This window comes from Lissotriton helveticus, chromosome 4_1 (assembly GCF_964261635.1).
Source record: "Lissotriton helveticus chromosome 4_1, aLisHel1.1, whole genome shotgun sequence".
Lineage (NCBI taxonomy): Eukaryota > Metazoa > Chordata > Amphibia > Caudata > Salamandridae > Lissotriton > Lissotriton helveticus.
Genome location: NC_136063.1, coordinates 297,001,935 through 297,022,361, shown reverse-complemented (window position 1 = coordinate 297,022,361; position 20,427 = coordinate 297,001,935). Strand labels below are relative to the sequence as shown.

At 44.6% G+C, this 20,427-nt stretch overlaps 1 protein-coding gene across 12 annotated transcripts in view; it reads right to left on the bottom strand.

Annotated features, from left to right (window-relative positions):
- Positions 1 to 20,427, bottom strand: part of ZHX1 (zinc fingers and homeoboxes 1) — a 214,291-nt gene that overhangs the window by 130,680 nt on the left and 63,184 nt on the right. For 2 of the 12 annotated variants that reach the window (XM_078686810.1, XM_078686815.1), the window contains exons 2-3: positions 8,654 to 8,846; positions 734 to 844 (exon numbers count right to left, since the gene is read on the bottom strand). The gene's annotated coding sequence lies outside the window, so the exon portion shown is untranslated. The remainder of the gene's footprint in view (positions 1 to 733; positions 845 to 8,653; positions 8,847 to 20,427) is intronic. The other 10 variants (XM_078686817.1, XM_078686818.1, XM_078686809.1 and 7 more) reach the window with 6 other exon arrangements.

Genomic DNA, 20,427 nt, shown 5'->3' with positions numbered 1-20,427 from the left:
TACACTTCTTTACCTCCCACTCAGTCACATGATAATTTAATATTTCGTTTGGGCTAAGAAGGTATGAGACTTTACCTTCCTAAAAATTGGACTGTCCTCTGTACCTTGATATTTTTAAGATTGACAAGTCGGTGGCAGTAACACAGAGTTCAAAGGGTTTGCACACCGTTTACAGAAATTAAAAAAAATAGATTTTCCCAAATTCAACTTTATTATATTTATATTACATTTCTTATTTTCAATTAAGCTACTTCCTTGTTTAATAAATAGCTTTGTTTGTGTTTCATAACCACTAGGATAACGAAACTTGAGGGGTGGCCCCCCCTGCAAACCACATAGAGGGGCCCACTCCTGACTTAGTCAGAAGCAGTCAAACCAGGGTACTGTGATGAAGGTGCCCCCTGGAGCCAGGGCACCTTCGCACAGCAGGGCCTGCAGGGTCTTTGTTACGCCACTGTTAACAACATCCTGTAAATTCTCAACAAAAATAACCATCATTTATACAGTATGTTGGCCCTTTATAAAAATCTGCAAAAATGTGAACAGAACAAAATAATTAGAACATTCAAAATTGATCTTAAATGCACCTCACATTTTAGAACTGCTTCTGGATGGGTCAATGCAAATTCTAAGATACTTTATTGGTACATTTTCAACATCTGAGAGACAGAACTAAGCTGGTGGCTCAAAAATACTGGCACATTGAATAGCAAAGCCATCTTAGGGAGCTTACTGTACAGGAGAGACTGAGGTGTCTGCTGATGCAATGTTTCCATTTGAGGGCGGTGGTCACTGAAGAACAGCTTGGCGCTTTTGGTGGGCTCCTTTGCAGTGACGGGGTTAACTGAAATACAGAATTCAATATTGCATCCAACTGAGCATGAATAATTTCTCTACTTTAAGATACATCAGTCACCTACGAGGTACAAAGCCCACATGTATAAAGTGGTGGCCACAGCCCAAGATGCTTAATGTACTACTGAAGGTACAAGCTAGTTCCATTGATTGATTGATCAATAGGCAACATTATGACGATATGCCTGAAATCCTCCCCTCAGAGGATCAGGCAGCTTGGGCCAGGGAGCAGGTGATACCTGAAGTATTCAATTATCACAAAAACCTCTGATCTGCTAACACCAGAGCATGGCTCAGATTCTGAGGGGAGGACCAGCGGGTCAGGGTCCTCAGATGGACTCCAGCAGCAGAGCCTGGCTCGGACGCCTCGCCTGACTGACGACCTCTAGTGTTGGAGGCTGGAGCACAACCTGTAACTGTGAAGATGTCAGGTATAGGAGTGTTACAGGGAGGGGGCAGGGCTGTGCAGGCCTACACTCCAGAGTACCTGGACTATCAGGATTGTAGGGCTGGTTTCTGGTTGCACTTGGTCCTGACCCCCCTCTGCATACAGAGATGGCTCCCCACCAGCATCGTGCAGTGATGGGGCTCACCTTTGTGGCACCAGAAATACATGTATTACTTGTTTGGACATAGGGTCTCAGCTTCTCAGCCCTGGGAGAAGGCGTTCTTGGGGATGCTATAGGGCAACAGTGAAACAGAGTTAACTATATTACAGTTTACATTACAAATCCTGAGGAGGAACATATTGGGGAAGAAAATCTACGAGAACAGTCAAATTGTACATGATGTTGTCTATAAAAGTCAAAACATGGAATGTGCAGGGATTTCATTCCCCCTAGTAAAAGATACAATGTACACACATGTATTAAGCGTTGGATAGACGCTCCTATCTAAGGCACAGGCAACACTTAAACGATGGAGAGGCAAGGTGTATTGTACCACATATTGAGCATACGCGAGGGGCGTGCTCATTTGAATAAGACTGGGTGTCCCCTTCCGCCCTCACGTGGAGGTGATGGATCGAGAGGGACTAGGTTTCTTACTGGCGGGGCATGGCGGGGCAACTGGATGGGAAAGACATTGCATTTCTAAACATATATGCATCAAATGTGTATCAATGCACCTTTCTAGACACACTAGCCCCTACACACACAAGACTACCACGGTGTTTAACAACTGGATGAAGCACTGAGGCTTAGGGGCGTGGTTCACAAGCTGTGTGCCACATCACCCCGGTGTGCTTTCAAAACTAACCAGGGGCGCTGTACACCAAGGGTTTCTAATTTTCGGTTTCAAGAAATAATAGCGGATTACCATCTGGAGAGAAATGTGAGGTTTTCAGTAAAAGCATAACACCTGGAATGTTTTCCACAAGACTGCAGCAGAGCATCCTTTATTGAGAGTACAGAAGTGAATGTTACTAGTCCCTCTCGTCTGTAGCAGCATTTGCTGCTCTGACCTGCATCTCAGCAAAGAGAGATGGAAGCCACAACTGCTGCAGCTTTGCGTGTGCAAGAAATGCGGTGGTGGGAGCCGTACGCAGGCCTGGGATAGCCCTCTTGAAAGGTGCTCAGAGGCTCACGCTGCCCTTGTCCTGCTTTAAGGCACACAGTGACCAGACTGCTGTAGGAGGAGGGGCTGTATAGAGCCAGTGTCATCACTTTCTGGGCATTAATAGCCATGCTTGGCCTTTTATGGGAATCTTTCAAGAAACGAATGTACCTCTAATAAACTTTCCCCTTGTTTTCCCGTCTCTCGCTGTGGCTCGCTCACGTGGAGGATGGTCTCTCATTTCCGGTCCTTGCACAAATAATTACCAACAACATATTTAATTGTCATAATCCGCTCATTCTGAGCATGACAAACTTCAAAAGACTAATACCAAAGACATTTATTGTAAAAGATCTTAAATACACACATTTCTATTGTCCTGATCGTAACCTCATACAACGTTTTGTATAACATGAACATTTGATCGCAAAAGTGAATCTCTCAAACAAATTCACATTTTAGTTTCTATTTGGACTAAGAATATAAAAGGCAAGGAATGCAAAGTCTTTGTCTTATTGCATATTTAGGGTCCAGCTCTCCTTGCTTTATAAGGCTCCCATTACCCCCATAAAAAAACCGAGCACCTCCAGTCACAGTTATGCCAGCCCAGAAACTGACAACGCTGAACTATGAACTATATACAGTGACTCCTGGCTGCAAGTGTAAACATTTTCTCTTGTACGAGAACTTGGGGTGGGGAGAACATAAATGGTAGGGTGTGGAGAAATAAGGAGTTTGCTGTTTTCTGTCTCTGTTAAGGAGAACCCAGTAGTGAACCCACCTCTGTCCCACTACACACACTCCAGGTAGGTCCGCAACTCTGGTAGGGACTCCAATTAACACACATTTTCCTGTGGCATGGTCCAAACTATTTTGGAGTTTATCCACCTTCTTTAGGGATTTGAATGTGCCTGCATGAGGAGGGAATTTGCTTGCAACATGAAATGGTGTACTTTTATTGTAAAAAAAATTCTTGCCGGAGTACAGAACTCTGCAACTAGTGTTGAGGTCCAATCAGGAACCATCAGACAGGAGGCAATAATGTGCCAAAAAGAAAAAGAAATAGACGGCAGACCTTCTCTATCTATGCACCCAGGATCTGAAACAACATTCTTGTATCTATCAGGCCTTTACAAACCCTGCTCAGGAACGAGCTATAAAGGCACCTTTTAAAAGAGAAATAGTGAATACATGCAAGCCCATAGAGAAATCTTACACAGTTCCGCTGGGAGTATTACTAGACAGACGAGATATACTGATGAATTGGAAACATGAGAAGGGGCGGTTTAACATAAGAAATTTGTATCCATTTCAGAGACTTCAGAGGTGTCCAGTTATCGTTCAGACCTAGGAGGGGGCAATAGTGGGGCCACCACTAATTTTATTTATTTTTTATTTATTTTATATGCTTCTATAGCGCGTGAATAAACCCCCGAAGGGGTATCTCCGCGCTTTGCCTTTCAGAGGGAAACAAGGACTGTGCCAAGTCATTAGGAAAAAGTTGCTGGAAGAAGGGAGGGGGTTTAAGTACTGTTAAAGAGATATGTTTTAAGGGATTTGCGGAAGGATAAGTGATTGGTTATTTGTTTTAATGTGAGGGGGAGGGAGTTCCACAGAGCTGGTCCAGCATATGCCAGAGGGCAGGGCTACTAAGAAAGGGCAGGGCTACTTTTTAGGACTAGGTTAACCACAACAAGTATAGAGACGATGAAGGAGGAATCAGATATGGTATCGCCACACCCCACCCCAGGGGAGAGACAGACCCACTGGAAGCACTAACAATGGAGACCACCACAGGATTAACGAACTCCCAAGTTATTCCCATTTTCAATTTAGCATCCCACATCTTATCTGCCATTTACTTGTTAAGTGGAGGGCTGTCCTTTGTAAATCAAGAAAATCAACTTTTGGTACAGACAGATCTCATGAGATTCTTCAGGAAGATAAGATTAAGAGCAACCTACAAATGAGAAAGACCTTGTGGAACAACTAATGCCACAGGCCTTCATCCTCCAACAGCAGTACTCCCATATAAATATTGACTTGAGAAACTTGCCCTTCATGATTTTCAACAAAAGAGAATTTTCACGCCTTAGAATATCACACTAAAAGAATGTAAGATCCGTAACAGACTTAAAAAGACTACTTCTCTAGTCATTAAGTCAGAAGACAAAAGGAGGTGAAATTTATTGCAGGACATAGATACCTGCATATCAGAAATATACCGCCAATTAGCCAACACATACCATTATACCAAACTTACTAAGAATCCCACAAGGGATTTACAAAAGGAGATCTTTAGACCTACCACAGCAGTAAAAGAATCTTTAGCCAAAATGAATTCATTGTTTTTCCAACACAAAAAAACCCTGCACTCTGGGGATTTATATTACACATTGCCCAGATTGCACAAAATTGTATACAACCGCTCCCCCGCCTCCCCCCCCCCCCCACCATCTCATAAGATGGTCCATAGTTTCTGGCTGTGGTTTTATATAGGAACCTTTACTTTATTGACTACTTGCTACATATGTGATACCATGAACTTTATACATCTGAATGAAAATATGCCATTTGCACAAACTGAATGTTTCATGGTCACTATGGACATCCTTATATACAAACATCCCAAAGCAGGAAGGGATTAGGGTTGTCCATGACCAGCTCAGTAGCAAACCAAGACCACACCAGGTTCCTACCACTTTAATTACAGAATTACTCTCCTTGGCACTAACAATTTATTTTTTCATAATTGACAACCATGCAAATAAAAGGTTCTTCCACGGGGGCTGTTTTTGCTGCAGGCTTTGCTATTCTGTACATGGACAGCTTGGAGTCTACGTTTAGTTCTCCTGATTCAAATCCTTTAAGGATCAATATCCTAATATGGAAAAGCCTTTTTGACAATATTTTTCTGATATGGAAAGGTCCCAATGAGACCTTGGGACTATTTCTAAGACTGTCAATTCAAAACAGCAATGGACCGACCTTTATCCTAACAAGTGATACAAATAAAATCCCTTTCCTGAACATAATAGAGCATAAAATAATACATTACACACAACACTCTACCATAAACCAACAGAGTGAAATAAAGTATTGCAATATTAGATTTTTCACCCTTATTACCCAAGGGATTCCTTACCATACAGGAAGTCCTATTTTTTAGGTGCCATTTGTCACCCCGAGTGGGACGGATATGCCCAGACGTGAGTCCAGTGCTCTCCGTGCCACTGGAGTCATTCTATCCTGGCTAATGAGGGGTGAAACCCCGAAACCGGTCCTAGGATGCTTGTTTACAGTCCAGGGAGGACCAGGCCTGGTAGTTCGGGCTGGACTGTTTCAATTGGGCACAGGGTCAAGACTGATTTGCATGTGGCTGGGTTCAAACTGGAATGGCATGGGGAGGAAAACAACGATGGATTTAAGCCAAGATCTCTGTACTGGGGCGAATGTATGACATAGTTCTGCATTCTGTTCATCAATTGTTCTTTTAGCTTTGACATCAGATAAATCATCCAAAACACTGGTAAAAAATTGGGACCTACCCCTAACCATAAGGCATTTCAAATGTGGCAGCTGTAGTGTAAGCCTTTTTTGGTAGAATACAAAATCTTTGTACATAACGTTGTGGTATCCCTTAAACATTTTTACTTCTGCAACACTTCTAATGTGTAGTATTTAATAACATGTCCATGTGGCAAACTTTACACTGGACAACCACACAAAAAATATATTCGAATCGGTCAACACTGTAGCTGTAGCCGCTGTAAGGTCCCCACTGCCTCTTTAGTAGAGCGCTACTTAACCGAGGGCCAGACAAAAAATAATACTCAATGGCAAGTGATCAGTGTCCTCATATTACCTGAAAGGAGGAGGGAACATAGAACAATTGCTTAATAAAGAAGAATTAAGATGGATTCTGAAGATGGACATCATGAAAACCAGGCTAAACCGACAGGAGGAATGGACTAATTTAATTTGAACTGGCAAAGAGATGCTGTCCCTTAACCTAATGGATTTGAATTTGAATTTTTAGCAATTTGTAGAGCGCACATTCACTAGGCAGTTTCTTGGCGCTAAAGGATTTCAAAACTGGGGGGATATCGGGGGCTATAGGCTAAAAGCTTGCTGGAACAGAAAAGTCTTAAGGGCTTTACGAAACTCTGTGTAGGAGGGGGGAGGATCTGAGAGGGGGGGGGGGGAATTTCAGAAGGTAGGAGCAAGTACCGAGAATTTCTGGCCTCCGGATCGTTTTTTCTTGAACCGGGGGATGGATTGGACATTGTCTGTAAACTTATATTGGCCAACTGTAAAATGCTATGCTGAAGCACATTGGCCCTGGTAAATTTCTGTTAAAATTCAGAAATTCTTCAAACACATCAGGTTGAAGGTACTCTCTACTGCTTTAGGGGTGTGGGTCTATTTTAGGAAAGCTCCTGGGATACACTACCATACAGAAACAGTACCATTATAGTGTTCTCCGGAACCGCGGAGGGGCTCAAGGATAAACAGTCTGCACCTCAGGAATGGGAACTGTTCTACCTGGGTAGACTTCTGGAAATGTGATCAGCTGGTTTCATGGCAGGAGTTTTCTGATCTGGCGAAGAAAGGAGTCGCAAAATTTAAATGTCTACAACCTGACTCTTGGTGGACATCTCAACGCCTATCGGAAGTGAACTATCTGGTCCAAGAGGACTTCCTTAAACGGATAGGAACTAGTACCAACTCAAGAAATAGGTAGCAATATGGTACAGGACAATTATCACCGTGGCAGACGAAAAAATGAGAGCCCTCATACTCACATCGCGAAAAATAGTTTCTGGAGCTGGAAAAGGAGCAATTATGGAGAGCATCTTTACATTTACTATACTCTATTGTAAAATCTGCACCAACCAGAAAGAACTATTTGCTTACCTCTATAGAGCCTGTTCGTCCCCCAATAAAATCGGCCAAAATGCAAGAAGTGCAGGAAGAGACAGAAAAGCATATGTTTGTGGAGTGCCCGTAACTGATCTTTTTGGAGGGATGTAAGTAAAATTTGGGTTGAGAAATTAAGGTAAGACTTTGCTTCATTTTATTTGGGGTGGATCCATCTTCAGGTCACCACTTAACTAAGGTGCAGTTGTGATTAGTCTTTTTCCAGATACTACGCGCTACAAGGGAAATCTGCAAGAAATAGATTACATATGAAGCGCTCAAACTGCTTCAGAATGGGTGTGCTCCGTCAGCTAAATTAGTAGACTGGATGTAGAATGTAAGTCACCTTCAGCTGAGATGGAAGCCCTTTCTGGTTTGGCAGACAATACCGCAACTGTCCACCGATTACATATCGGTCTCTTTGCTTGAAACGGGGATATTGCTATCCACAAAAGGGAGAAGCAAAAAAGAAAGAGCCAGTGATGGCACATGCCACATATGTCGGAAGGATGTGCCTGGGTCTCAGCGTATACAGCTGGATGGGGATATGAGCACAAACAAAACAAAAGCAATTTATTTATGTGCATTCCTGGGTAGGCCCCAGGGGGTTTCAAACGTTTCACATCAATTGTGTACATTGCGGCAATTCATTGTAGCACCTTTTTTCTTTCATTTGTGATTCTTGTATTTGTTATTCTTAATAACAACCTTTTATTCTCATTCACCACTTATCAACGGGTTTCCATTTATCTTCCTTACTTTTAGTCCCTTTTCCATAAAAGCAGCCACTAGACACAGGATCTCCTTTTATATACTCTGGGCTGCTCTTCCTTTATTTTCATGACCCAGGTGAAGCGGCCATCCTTTGGCGCACTCCCTGCAAACTTCTCTCAGCCCTCTTTTCAAGCAGTCAAGGAAGAGTTTGCAGTACTTATGTGGAGGCCTGTTTAAATTCTAGAATGTACAATACAATGGCTTTTCTTCCCATCAGAAAAAGTTGCATATGGCAAAACGAATGCAATGTAAATATCTGAAGACTACAGCTTATTTTTGGAGACAGTATCATCTTGTGTTTTTTATGCATTAAAGATGAAATATAGAGTGATACTATTACAAATATGCATTTCTTCCCATCACCATTTTCTTTGTGCTCCACCCTACAATAAGATTCCTGCAAGGTAGTAAAGCTTTTATTGTCCTTTGCATCTCATCAAAAACCACGAGCACAGGACATTTCAACCATAAATAAATAATTAATTTTGAATGCTATCAAGGATTAGCAACGATATTAGATTCTGCCATCTTTGTGGGCAAATATAATTACATTTAATGCACTTCTTGGTGTGTTTATTTATTACCACTCTTCAACGTAGGAGTGTAGAGGGTTGCCTCTGCAATTGCAGCTTCTGCACCGCTCTTTTCGAACCCTCCATTCCTTGTCTGGCATCCTCAGGGTCAGGAACGAAGTGGTAGAATTAGGAGGTAATCCAGAAGACTGTGGCGGTAGGAGTGGTCTGCTGAGTTGAAAAAAAAGAAAGCAAATAAGAGAACATGTCTCAGTAGCAGACTTTTCCACATCAAACAAGCACAAGCTAATATTCTTCTACTTTGTAGTGCAACCAGCAAATTCAGACTTAAGTACAAATTTCTGTTCAACAAAGGCATAAAAAGTATGTTGCGCGTAGCCTGGGGATTGGTGGATTCCTTTCACATCATAAAAGGTATGCAGACTAAGGAGGTAACTGAGTTCTAGTAGTGAGCGGGATTAACATCTATTGACTATAGGAGAACAAAGTCCTGGGCACACGTAATGAGGATAAAACACTGGTAGAAATGTCTCGTATTTGTATTTAAGTGGTCGACACCAGGGGATTAGTTAGAAAGTTTTAATGATGCAACAACAAAGAAATGACCAGCCGCCACGTGTTTCGTCACAAAGCGGGCAGTATCACGTGACTCTTCAGGGCTGTGTGGCGGTGTAGGTGAATGGTGTAATCAGAGAGCCGTGGATAAACCAGAGCGACAAAGGGGTCTAATGAACCCAGCAGTCAAAAATCAGAAAAAGAAGATTGGGATGAGGTGAAGTCCAAAGAATTCAGAGTGCCTTTTCAGGGTATTAGAACGTCTCACTGTGACGTGTAGTGAAGGAGGTAAAAACCCTGGTGGGGTAGTAGACTCCAATGAGCAGTGTATGTGTTACGGAGCGGATGCAGTCGGGCGGGTGTGCCGTGTGCAGAGGAAAGCACTTTGCCAGAAGGGACCGTGTGTTGACAGTCCAGTAACTGGAGGGTGTGGGAGGCGGGTGCGCCGGACACCTCACGTCAGTCGAAGGCTGGATTCAAATATCGGGTTCGTGAGAGCTCCAGCATCCGGGGAGCTCTCACGGACCCGCCCGACTGCATCCGCCCCGCAGAAGGCACTCTGAATTCTTTGGGCTAAACGTTATCCCAATCTTGTTTTCCTGATTTTGACCGCTGGGTTCATCAGACCCCTTGGCCGCCCTGGTTTATCCACCTATATCAAACTACAATGTCTGAACATGGGTACCCTTTGAAGAAGAAATAAAGTTAGCATAATTAATTGCAATGCATTAAATCCGAAAGGGGAGAAACACAGGGAGACATATGCATGTAAATGTTAGCTTGTATTAGAATCAATTAAAACATGTTGGAAAAATTAAACATCATATCTACAAGCACATGGTAAGATAGCACTGCGTTACATTAATAAACATGTAACCAACAGGGTACTGTGCACAAGTGCTCGTGAAGTTTGTGACGGTGCAGGTGGCACGTGATGTGGTATATACAGCAGTGGTGTTGGGCACGACGAAGAACAAAGTGGTATACAAGGTTTACATATTCAAGACATCCAAGCAGTAAATGATGCACAAATTACAGAAGACAAGGGGTAGGATGTCCGTAGAGGGGCGCCAGAAGTTACGCTGTTGAAGTCGACGGCGTTTCGGCCTACGGGAGTCTAGGCCATCATCAGGACTGGTTACATACAAATTAAAGGCAGTCCTAAGGGTAAAAGGAAACTTATCTCAGGGTGGTGTGGACCACAGAGGGACAGAAAAGTAGGTTGAGGGAAAGAATGTGCTTATGTCAAAAGTCACTTATGGCTGCAGTGAGGGAAGGCACTTATCTCTTAAAAGCGCTTATGGATACAAGATCGCATAGCTGGGAGTGGAGACTACAACTGGGGCATCTGGAAGGGCCCTAGCGGGGTCTGGATAATTACAAATAGCGCTGCAGTACTATAAAGGTAGCAAGACAAAGGGTCACAAAACCTGTGAAAGAACGTTTCTGTGGTGGGGTAGTGGTACGTGATTAAATTGGCGTCAGTGCGGCGCAGACAGCTGGGAAAAAGGGGGCGGACGAAATTACTGGGAGTAAGTCCGTCCGCCCCCTTTTCCCCAATGTCCGCGCCGCACTGCCGCCAATTTAATCGCGTGCCACTACCCCAGCACAGAAACGTTCTTTCACACGTTTTAATTGATTCTAATACAAGCTAACCTTTACATGCATATGTCTCCGTGTTTCTCCCATTCAGATTTAATCCATTGCAATTAATGATGCTAACTTTATTTGTTCTTCAAATGGTACCCATGTTGAGACGTAGTTTGATATAATTTACTGCCCCAGTCTCTCTGTGGTTTACGGGCTACCTCCTGTGGTCTGATACTGTTTTATCCACCGGCTCTCTGATTACACCATCCTCCTACACCGCCACACAGCCCTGAAGAGTCACGGGATACTTCCCGCTTTGTGAAGAAACACGTGTCAGCTGGGCATTTCTTTGTTGTTGCATCATTAAAACTTTCTAACTAATCCACTGGTGTCAACCACTTAAATACAAATACTAGACATTTCTACCAGTGTTTTATCCTCATTACGTGTTCCCAGGACTCTGTTCTCATTTACTGGGGTCAGTGCTTAATTTGTGCCGATGCTTTCCTGTGCTCAGCACCGGCACTTATTTCATAGGGCCGGGGCTATTGTATTTTCCCCTCACTAGGCATTGGGCAGCCCTGCCAAGTAACAACCATTAGGGATCAACTAATGCATTTTAGTGCCAGTGTCCTCATCACCACACTAAAATGTATTAGTCACGCACTCACATCTAGCCATATTGCATGCGCAATGAAGACCTGCGGCCTGGACACAATTAAATAAGAAAAGCGCTTCTGTGCAACCATAAACTTGATTTAGCTGCCTCGGAGATCACAGGTGAAGGTGGTGGCCGCTTCAGGGGATTTGAAGAGTGTCTTGGACACATTGTTTTTGAAATGGCTGGCACCGGATATAAAAGAGAAAATCTGCCTTGTTGTGGACCGACCTCAGCCTCTAGGACAAGTGGATCCGGTGCATTCTCACAGAGGCGGGGACAGAATCTGCTCTGCGCAGGCGAGGCCCAGCTCACGTAGATTTGTTGCTGCTTTCTGTTTTGCTACACACCAGGCGCCCACTCCTGTTGATCGAAGCAGGATGTTTTCATTACGGATTCCTAGCGCAGCCAGCCCGAGCCACAAGGAATTGCTACTGCCCCCGGAGAAATTCAAGTAAGGAACATCCGTGACCTTCCTGACATGTGCTGCCCTCCCCTTCTCTTGAAGGGTTGCTGGGGGCTATAATTAAACAAATGGAGGAGTAGCCACTAAGGATACTAAGTACCTGTATAGTTATCACGGTATTGAGGTGCATGCCCTGCGACCCAATCTGGGACAATCCTTTGTCCTTAGAAGACCCCTCACTCACCAACCTAGTTGGTGACATGCTTCATCATCAGGGCCCCACCCGGACGGCCGAATGCCATCCAGGTGTGCTGTGACACCTGATTACAGTGGAGCTGGTTATTCTTGTTTTATATGTGATATGAATAGAAAAGTGTAGTTAAAAGTTGTCGCAACACTACCCACTCGAAGACTTTATTCTGGAGTGGTTGGACAATCAGTAAAAATATATACAATTATATTTACATGTGGCACCTTTGCCTGGTTAGGTAGGCTGTGGTGTCAAAAAAATAGACGCAAGGTAAGTTAAAAGGGTAGGTCTACATGTTTCAACCTTCGTGTGATTATAGAGGTTTTCATCAGGACCAGTGTATCTTAGGCTGGGTGGTCTACACACGCTAAGGTGTATCCTGCCCAGGCCTAATAGTGTGCATGAAATCCCAAACCGGTGATTTCTAAAAAGTGTTGTTCTCCGTGTAGTTTCAAATAAAAACCTGTGGAAAAAGCGGGGAGAAAGGGTGTGGTGAGGGCATATTAATCCAGTGCAAACAAACAGAGAATATGTGCTTGGTGCACTGTGAGGAGATATGCCCGTTTTCGGACTGGAGCAACGCGTGTTTCTTTCACATACAGCACGTAAGCCTGCTCTAGTTACACATTGAGCCCGTACCTCACTCCCACGGAGCTCCCGACCGAATCGCTGCTAGGCTAATCCGCCTGACTTCCTCAAGCCACAAGTAAGTCCTGATATAGCCCAACCAGATGGGTCAAGGTTCGACGGAACCCTTCCGATCCTCTCACTTCCCTACCACTCTCCGTTTTAGATGGTGGTTGCACGATAAAGCAGGGTCGGGGGAGCTCATAAAGCCCTGAATCAGCGTGCTTCGAGTAAGAAGATTTTGTCAATTTGCTCGCATGTGGATGACTGCTTGTGCTGCCTGTATGAGAGTGTGTTGTGTGTGTTTTTTAATTAGATCTTAAATTATCAGCACTTAAGATCTGTTTTGCGCCGCATTACTTTATTTATTATTTAATCACGGCACGCTCCGATACCGGAGCTTTTGATACTGCTATTACCTCATGAGCCGTACCCACTCATATTTCTGGCACTCACGGGTACAGCGGCAATCGTATTTTGGCAAAGTCACGATACACCACAGGTCCGAATGAAGCATAACAACCTGATGGCAGTAAACGCGTGTTTCTTTCACATACAGCACGTAAGCCTGCTCTAGTTACGATTGCTCCAGTCCGAAAACGGGCACATCTCCTCACAGTGCACCAAGCAAATATTCTCTGTCTGTACATACGCTGTCTTTTAGGGACCGGTGCCTGAGTTTCGAGAATTATGGATCGACTTAATACATATTTGTGCAATTGTTACATTACATTATCCCGTGTGAACTCTATCCCTTAAATGGTGGAGTGCCCTTGTATTGACTGCATTTGGGACCGATTATACTTCTGAGATATGGCGGCTATTTCTTTCCCCATTTTTCGATATATACTTAGAAGTGGGTTCACTTTTTGGTATAGTCAGGCCTCTTACATATGGTGGCAATCCCCCTTTTTCTGTTCCATAGATTAATGGCCCGCTGCCTGATTTTCGCAAAATGTTGATCGCCTTACTTATTCACATATGGGCAGTCGTTGTATAACCGGATTCAGTTTCAATGTAATCTATTACACGGGTGTGTCTATAAATGGATTGATTTATGGGCAGTCTATTCCTCTTAGAAATGGCGGTCGTTCTTTCCCCCGTTTTTTTGATACCCAGATGGTAGTGTTTTTATTTCCTGGAATGTTCGTCACAGATTGGATGTCGCTAATGAGTTGGGGGTGGAGCCCCGTATATTTGTAGTAGTGGCAGGATACTTTAGCTGGCACACCAAGAGGGAGAAACACTCGTTCTGCTTCCAGGTAAGAGGGCTACGGCAGGTTAGCACTGTGGGGCCTTGGTCTATCGTTGTGTAGTAGTGGCTTTGAATTTCATTTAACTCTTAACATTAAGTGGGGCCCTGGAATTTTGTGGATGGACAGATCGTGTGGGCTGATATAAATTGTTTTAAGAACTTTTAGGTTACTGTTATTGGGTAGCTCATGTTCAAGTTGTTTACCTGAGAGTATGAATCTAACTGCTTGCAGCATGTTTTTCTTATAAAGATACTAATCTGTGATTTTGGAAACTTATTCGATGGGCTCATGATCTATATAGACGGAGCTGACGCCTGGGGCGCTTTGGCAGTCTTAAATTCTAACAAGCATTTGCAAGGCAATAGGTCTCGCATTTACGTGAGTTTGAACGATTGACATGGTAAATAACAATGCCTTTTAGATTTGGTTTGGTTTTAAAAACCTAAATAAAAGGCATTGTCATTTACAATGCCAATAGCTTTAACTTGTGTAACTGCGAGACCTATTGCATTGCAAATGCTTGTTTAACAGATATTCATTGGTTACTTGCAATTCATAAATTACAATTGTAATCCACACACTGGCCTAAAAAAAAAAACTGTTACTTTGGGTACTAATGCATTCTTATCAGTAAAGACAACCCCAATTACTGTGGCAGATTTTAAATCATGATGCTTTTCCCGAGCACTTTTACAATATACTGCCTACCAGTATGGATGACTTGATCCTACACCACATGTACTCATAGTACGGCCCGCGGGCCGCCAGCAGCCCGGCAAGCCTTCCTTGGCGGCCCGCGGACCTTGCAGTCATTGTACCAGTGTATTTAAAAAAAAAATTAATTAGAGTCTGCAAACACTGCTGGTTGCAGCAGCGCGAGTCTAAGAGACTCTGCTGCTCTGTGGGGGCCGGCCGCCGGATGATTTCAGTGATAGTCAAAGTGGAGCTGCAGGGGCCTAAGAAGAGGTGAAATACAACAAAGCCTCATTAACATGCAAATGGTATTTTTAAAGACCTTTGAAGTGCCCAGGGCTGTGTGTGCGCCCGGGAAGCTGTCACAACCTGGGCTGACACACAGGCAGGGTGACATGAAGAGGGTGGCAGAGGGAGGGAGAGGGACGGAGACAGAGGGAGAGGTAGAGGAGAGGGAGAGGGACGGAGACAGAGAGGGAGGTAGAGGGACGGAGACAGAGAGGGAGGTAGAGGGAGGTAGAGGGAGAGGGAGGTAGAGGGAGGGAGGTAGAGGGAGGGAGGTAGAGGGAGAGGGAGGGAGGGAGAGGGAGGGAGGTAGAGGGAGAGGAGGGAGGTAGAGGGAGAGGGAGGGAGGTAGAGGGAGAGGGAGGGAGGTAGAGGGAGAGGGAGGGAGGTAGAGGGAGAGGGAGGGAGGGAGGGAGAGGGAGGGAGGGAGGTAGATGGAGGGAGGGAGGGAGGTAGAGGGAGGGAGGGAGGGAGGGAGGTAGAGAGGGAGGGAGGGAGGTAGAGAAGGAGGGAGGTAGAGAGGGAGGGAGGGAGGTAGGTAGAGAGGGAGGGAGGGAGGTAGAGAGGGAGGGAGGTAGAGAGGGAGGGAGGGAGAGGGGGAGAGGGGGAAGGGGAGGGGTAGAGGGACGGGGTAGAGGGACGAGGGAGAGGGAGAGGGAGAGGGAGAGGGAGGGGGAGAGGGAGGGGGAGAGGGAGAGGGAGAGGGAGAGGGAGGGAAAGGGAGGGAAAGGGAGGGGCCGAGAGAGGGGCCGAGAGAGGGGCCGAGAGAGGGGCCGAGAGAGGGGCCGAGAGAGGGGCCGAGAGAGGGGCCGAGAGAGGGGCCGAGAGAGGGGCCGAGAGAGGGGCCGAGAGAGGGGCCGAGAGAGGGGCCGAGAGAGGGGCCGAGAGAGGGGCCGAGAGAGGGGCCGAGAGAGGGGCCGATAGAGAGGGCGAGAGAGGGCTGTTAGTTTTGCATAGTTGGGAAACTGTTGTACTTTGTCAGTCAGTGGAGGAAGTAGGTGGAGCAGAGGGAAGTAGGTGGAGCAGAGGGAAGTAGGTGGAGCAGAGGGAAGTAGGTGTCACCTCCTAAAAATATTTTGAGCACCTGCACCTAATATTTTACAAATTAATCACTGACTGGGGTGGGTTTCACAACCCACACATCCACTGGGGTTACAGGGTATTTCCCCTGACCTGGCAGCACCGTGCTTACTCTCCTCATCTCATACATTACGCTTATCAGCCCAAGCGCCAAGCTTCCGGTCTTACTAAAAACCCTACATCGAGATAACATCTATTGACTATAATGAGCACAATATAATGCCTAGCCCAATAATTTGTGAAAAAGACAATGAAACGAGCCATTGCTACCAAATCCTAATGTGGTGCTTTTGATAAAGAAAAGACTCGATTAGTCGACTTACAACTTCTTATATTTCTTTGTTTTGCTACCTTGTACAATGCAATATTACCAGTTCGAGCTAGAATTACTTTGAGCAATGCACATTATTTAGCAGTGTCTGTGTACCACTTTAAGAAATAACAAGTATGGACTACTCCCATCTAAATGTTTACCAATGTTATATGGTGTCTCCCAAAATTTGAAAATTCTCAACAGTTGTCAGAGTTATAAGTGTACATAATGCCATTATAAAATATATATCTGGTTGCTATGTTTTCAATGCAGGCTTCATGGAAATTCTAAACGTGATGATGCTATGGTATTAGATAGGTTTAGATTAGATGTGACTTGAGACGTTACTTGCATGTTATTTGAATTGCGATTTAGAAATTGCTGATGCTGCGCATTTTACATGCAGTGTAACAATCTAGATTTCACAATAGGTATGATGCACACACTGCAATATATTTCACAGAATTTTCTACATCCCTTCCTATGAAAATGTTCTGGTGACTATGAAATGCTGTGGGGAAAATCGTTTTAAACATTTTTGTATTTTTTTCACATTCACAGTCAATACCAGGACCATACATAACCCGCCTCAAAGAACAGGCAACATAATATAACAGAGAGCCTTATGGGTCAAGTACAGAAATAATCTCTCAAGTAATAATCTACATAAAGTAATACACAACCAAGTAACAAAGGGGTAACTTTGCTGTAAACCTTCTGCGACCGTTAACTGGAGTGTTCTGGGCGGTTGTGCAGGAATGGGTTGGGGGGACGACTACTTCCGGGCTGCATGCATCCATAGTGGTCTCTTCCAGGGTCTAACATAGCACCAATATTACAAACAAACGAGTGGCCTTCCCACTCATTTAAAGAAATATTCCGATTACCATTCTAGCAAGATACTGATCTATACCACTTGAACGATTGCACTGTTTTCACATAGCGTAGGGCTTTCTTTAGCTTTGCAGATATAAAATTATTCCCAGCTCAAAAATTACAGTGTTTTTGCCCTGGTATGACGGTGGTATAGCATTGCCTGACGTCAAGCGCTATTATTGGGCGTCCCAGTTGAGTGCTATCAACCACGCCATGTATGGTCCTGTTCCTAATCCCGCTTACGATATGGATAGGTGGCAACTGCCGGGAGGTGATTATAATAGAGCGCTTTATTCCAAGATCGACAGGAGGTGTTTGACGGGCCCCACTGTGGTGGCGATACGTGTATGGGATAGTGCAACATCGGCTACGGGCTGGACTGGTAAACTTACTAGGGCGACTCCTTTATATGCAGCTGAAAGATTGGGTGGCTTGTGGTCTTCAAAGGGATTCGATAGATGGGACCTTATCGGTATTAGCAAAGTGGGGGATCTTTGGGCCACCAATAGAGTCAAAACTTTTGACGAGCTGAAACGGGAATACAAGCTGAGTGATAGAGAGCACTTTCGATACCTTCAGCTCCGCCACGCGCTCGACTCGGTCTTCCCCGCCGGTACCTCGATCCCTGAGTCATCTCCCTTGGAGGATAGAGTGCTGGATGGCATGTCCCTGACAGCACTATTTCCCTCATATATAAAAAACCTATTAATACCCGTTCGGACCTTCTTATACAGCTGCGTGAGGCGTGGACTAAGGACGGGCTGGAATTAGACGATGAGGACTGGCAGGCTGCAATATCCTCCCCAAAGGAAGTCGCTATTCCGGCGCGTCTCCGACTGGTGCAGCTAAAGATTCTTCATTGCATCTATGTCACGGGTCCACGTTTGATGCATATGGGCTATTCTGTGGATGGGTTATGTCGGCGTGGCTGTGGTTTGCTTGCTACCTTCCTCCATATTATATGGGAATGCCCGGCGGTAGTGGTTTTCTGGAATCGTGTGCATGCGGTGATGAGAGAAGTGACGGGCGTCGGGCTACTTCCTGAGGCCCGACGCTGCTTGCTGAATGTCTGGGAACCAAATGACTGCACCGTTGCTCAGGTTCAATGGGTCACGCTGGGCAATATCAAAAAGGGACATTGCTCAACTCTGGGGATCTAATAGGGCACCACTGGTCTCGGCCTGGGAGGAGAACATGGATTGGTGCATGTTTCGAGAAAAAATCGTGTACATCTCCCGAGGTAGGCCCAGGAAGTGGGATAGGATTTGGGGTCAGTGGAACTCGTATCGTGGAGAGATTTGTGACCCTCCCCTTGCTGAACCCCCTGATGCTACGGGATCTCCTTGACTTTGACGTTCCAGCATTTTGCTTTTCGGTTCTTTGTATAGTATTGCTCGCTCCTGGTCCCCGCTCCCCACCTCCATGATTTCCTGATGCTTGCTTTTCATTGTCTCCCCCATGCCGCACGTAGCAGCCCTCATACTGATAATTTTGCCTCGACCTTTTTCTTGTGGGTTTTCTTTTTGTTGTTCGTATGTATAAAAATGTAAAACCTATTATTTATCCTCCTTTGCCAGATGCTCCTAACTTCATCCTGCTTCTATGCTGCCGGACCCTCGGGTTGTCGGCTGATGAGCTGTGTACTGATTTATTCTTGTTGATTTGCATTACTGACCGGCATTGATGGTTGTAGGTCTGTATCTGTCCTCATTTTACGGTAATAAAGGTTTTTCCCCAAAAAAATAATAATAAAATAACAGTGTTACACACCTTAAAATATGTTCTAAATTTGATATATGAAAGAGATGATAGTCTCATTGGTGGCAACAAGGGCATTGGAAGCTTTATGAGGTTCCTTCACATTTTAGTGTGGTTCCTCCTCCTGGTGATGGCAAAGGACCTCCAAATGAATTCCTGGTCCTACAGTTATGTCGTTTTTTTAGCCTTTATTTCGATTATCAAATCATTAAAGACAACAGTGCATCAATAAATTCATATTGTGGACTGTTAATTTCCACCACAACCTAAGATTTATAGCAGTTTGATCATACAAAGATTTTAAGATTAATGAAACCAGTATAAATAATTCACATAAAACCATAAATCAATTCATCCTGCTATACATTCATATTTCCATTTAAAAAGGTCAACATTTATAAAATCGATTACATAAGAACATTTTTAATAACTACAATGGCCTGATTATGAGGGAATGGACCCTTTACATGTTAGCTACATTTCGAGCCTTGACAGTTTTGCTGCGAATGGCCCACATCCAGCCCAAGAATTTCGCTAGGGCAATTACTATGGGCTCACTTGTGTCTGTCTTTAAAATCCTTAATGCCTCTATGTCCTCCCTGGTACCGAGATTTAGACAGATTGGTATGAGCCATCTGTTATGAGGGGCTTTGTAGGCTGGACAGTGTGCTATAGTTTCCCTCTGCAACAGACATGTATTACATTTATCATCATTCAGAGGATGCCATTTGCAGGTAAAAGTCTTAATTGGAAGTGAGCCCACTCTGTATTGATGATAGTTTTCTGTCGAGCAATACCGTGATATAATCCCAATAGGGTTCGTAATGGTACTGTTGTTTCCTCTCCAGGAAATCCCCCATCAAGGTTGGACTCATGGTGGATGAAAAACGTTTCATCCTAACCATGTTCTAATAGGCTATCAAACTCTTTCTTAGAGGGAAGAGGGTTGCCTTCGGGATTTTCCCATATACCACTCATCCCAGTGTCGCTCAAAGTGCTTTTAATCCTTCTCAACCCGGGGATCTTGCAGGAGGTATCAGCCCGTCTGAGTTCGAGCAGTGCCTGGGCATACAGAGACAGGTCAGGAGTAGCCCATAATCTTCTCCATAGTGCCACAGGTCTAAAGCGAGCAATGTCCTCTATCTGGTAACAACCCAAATCAAGGTAGAGAGGCAACGGGGGGGGGGGGTCGACGGAGGAAGGGAAAGTAGAGTTATCACAAACTTGTTCTGGGCTACAATCAGGGGTGTTAAATCTGAAAAGCCCATAGTTTGTTTGGGACAGTCTCTGCTCCTTCATCCGCAAACATTAATAGTATTTTCTGGCCATCTAGAGATGGAGCATCTGTTGGGTGGTTTGAATAGTATTCCACGACCCTGTTAATAAAAAGGGAAAACCGGGTCGGGCCAAGCACACACCCCTGACGTACCCCCTTGGCGATGGG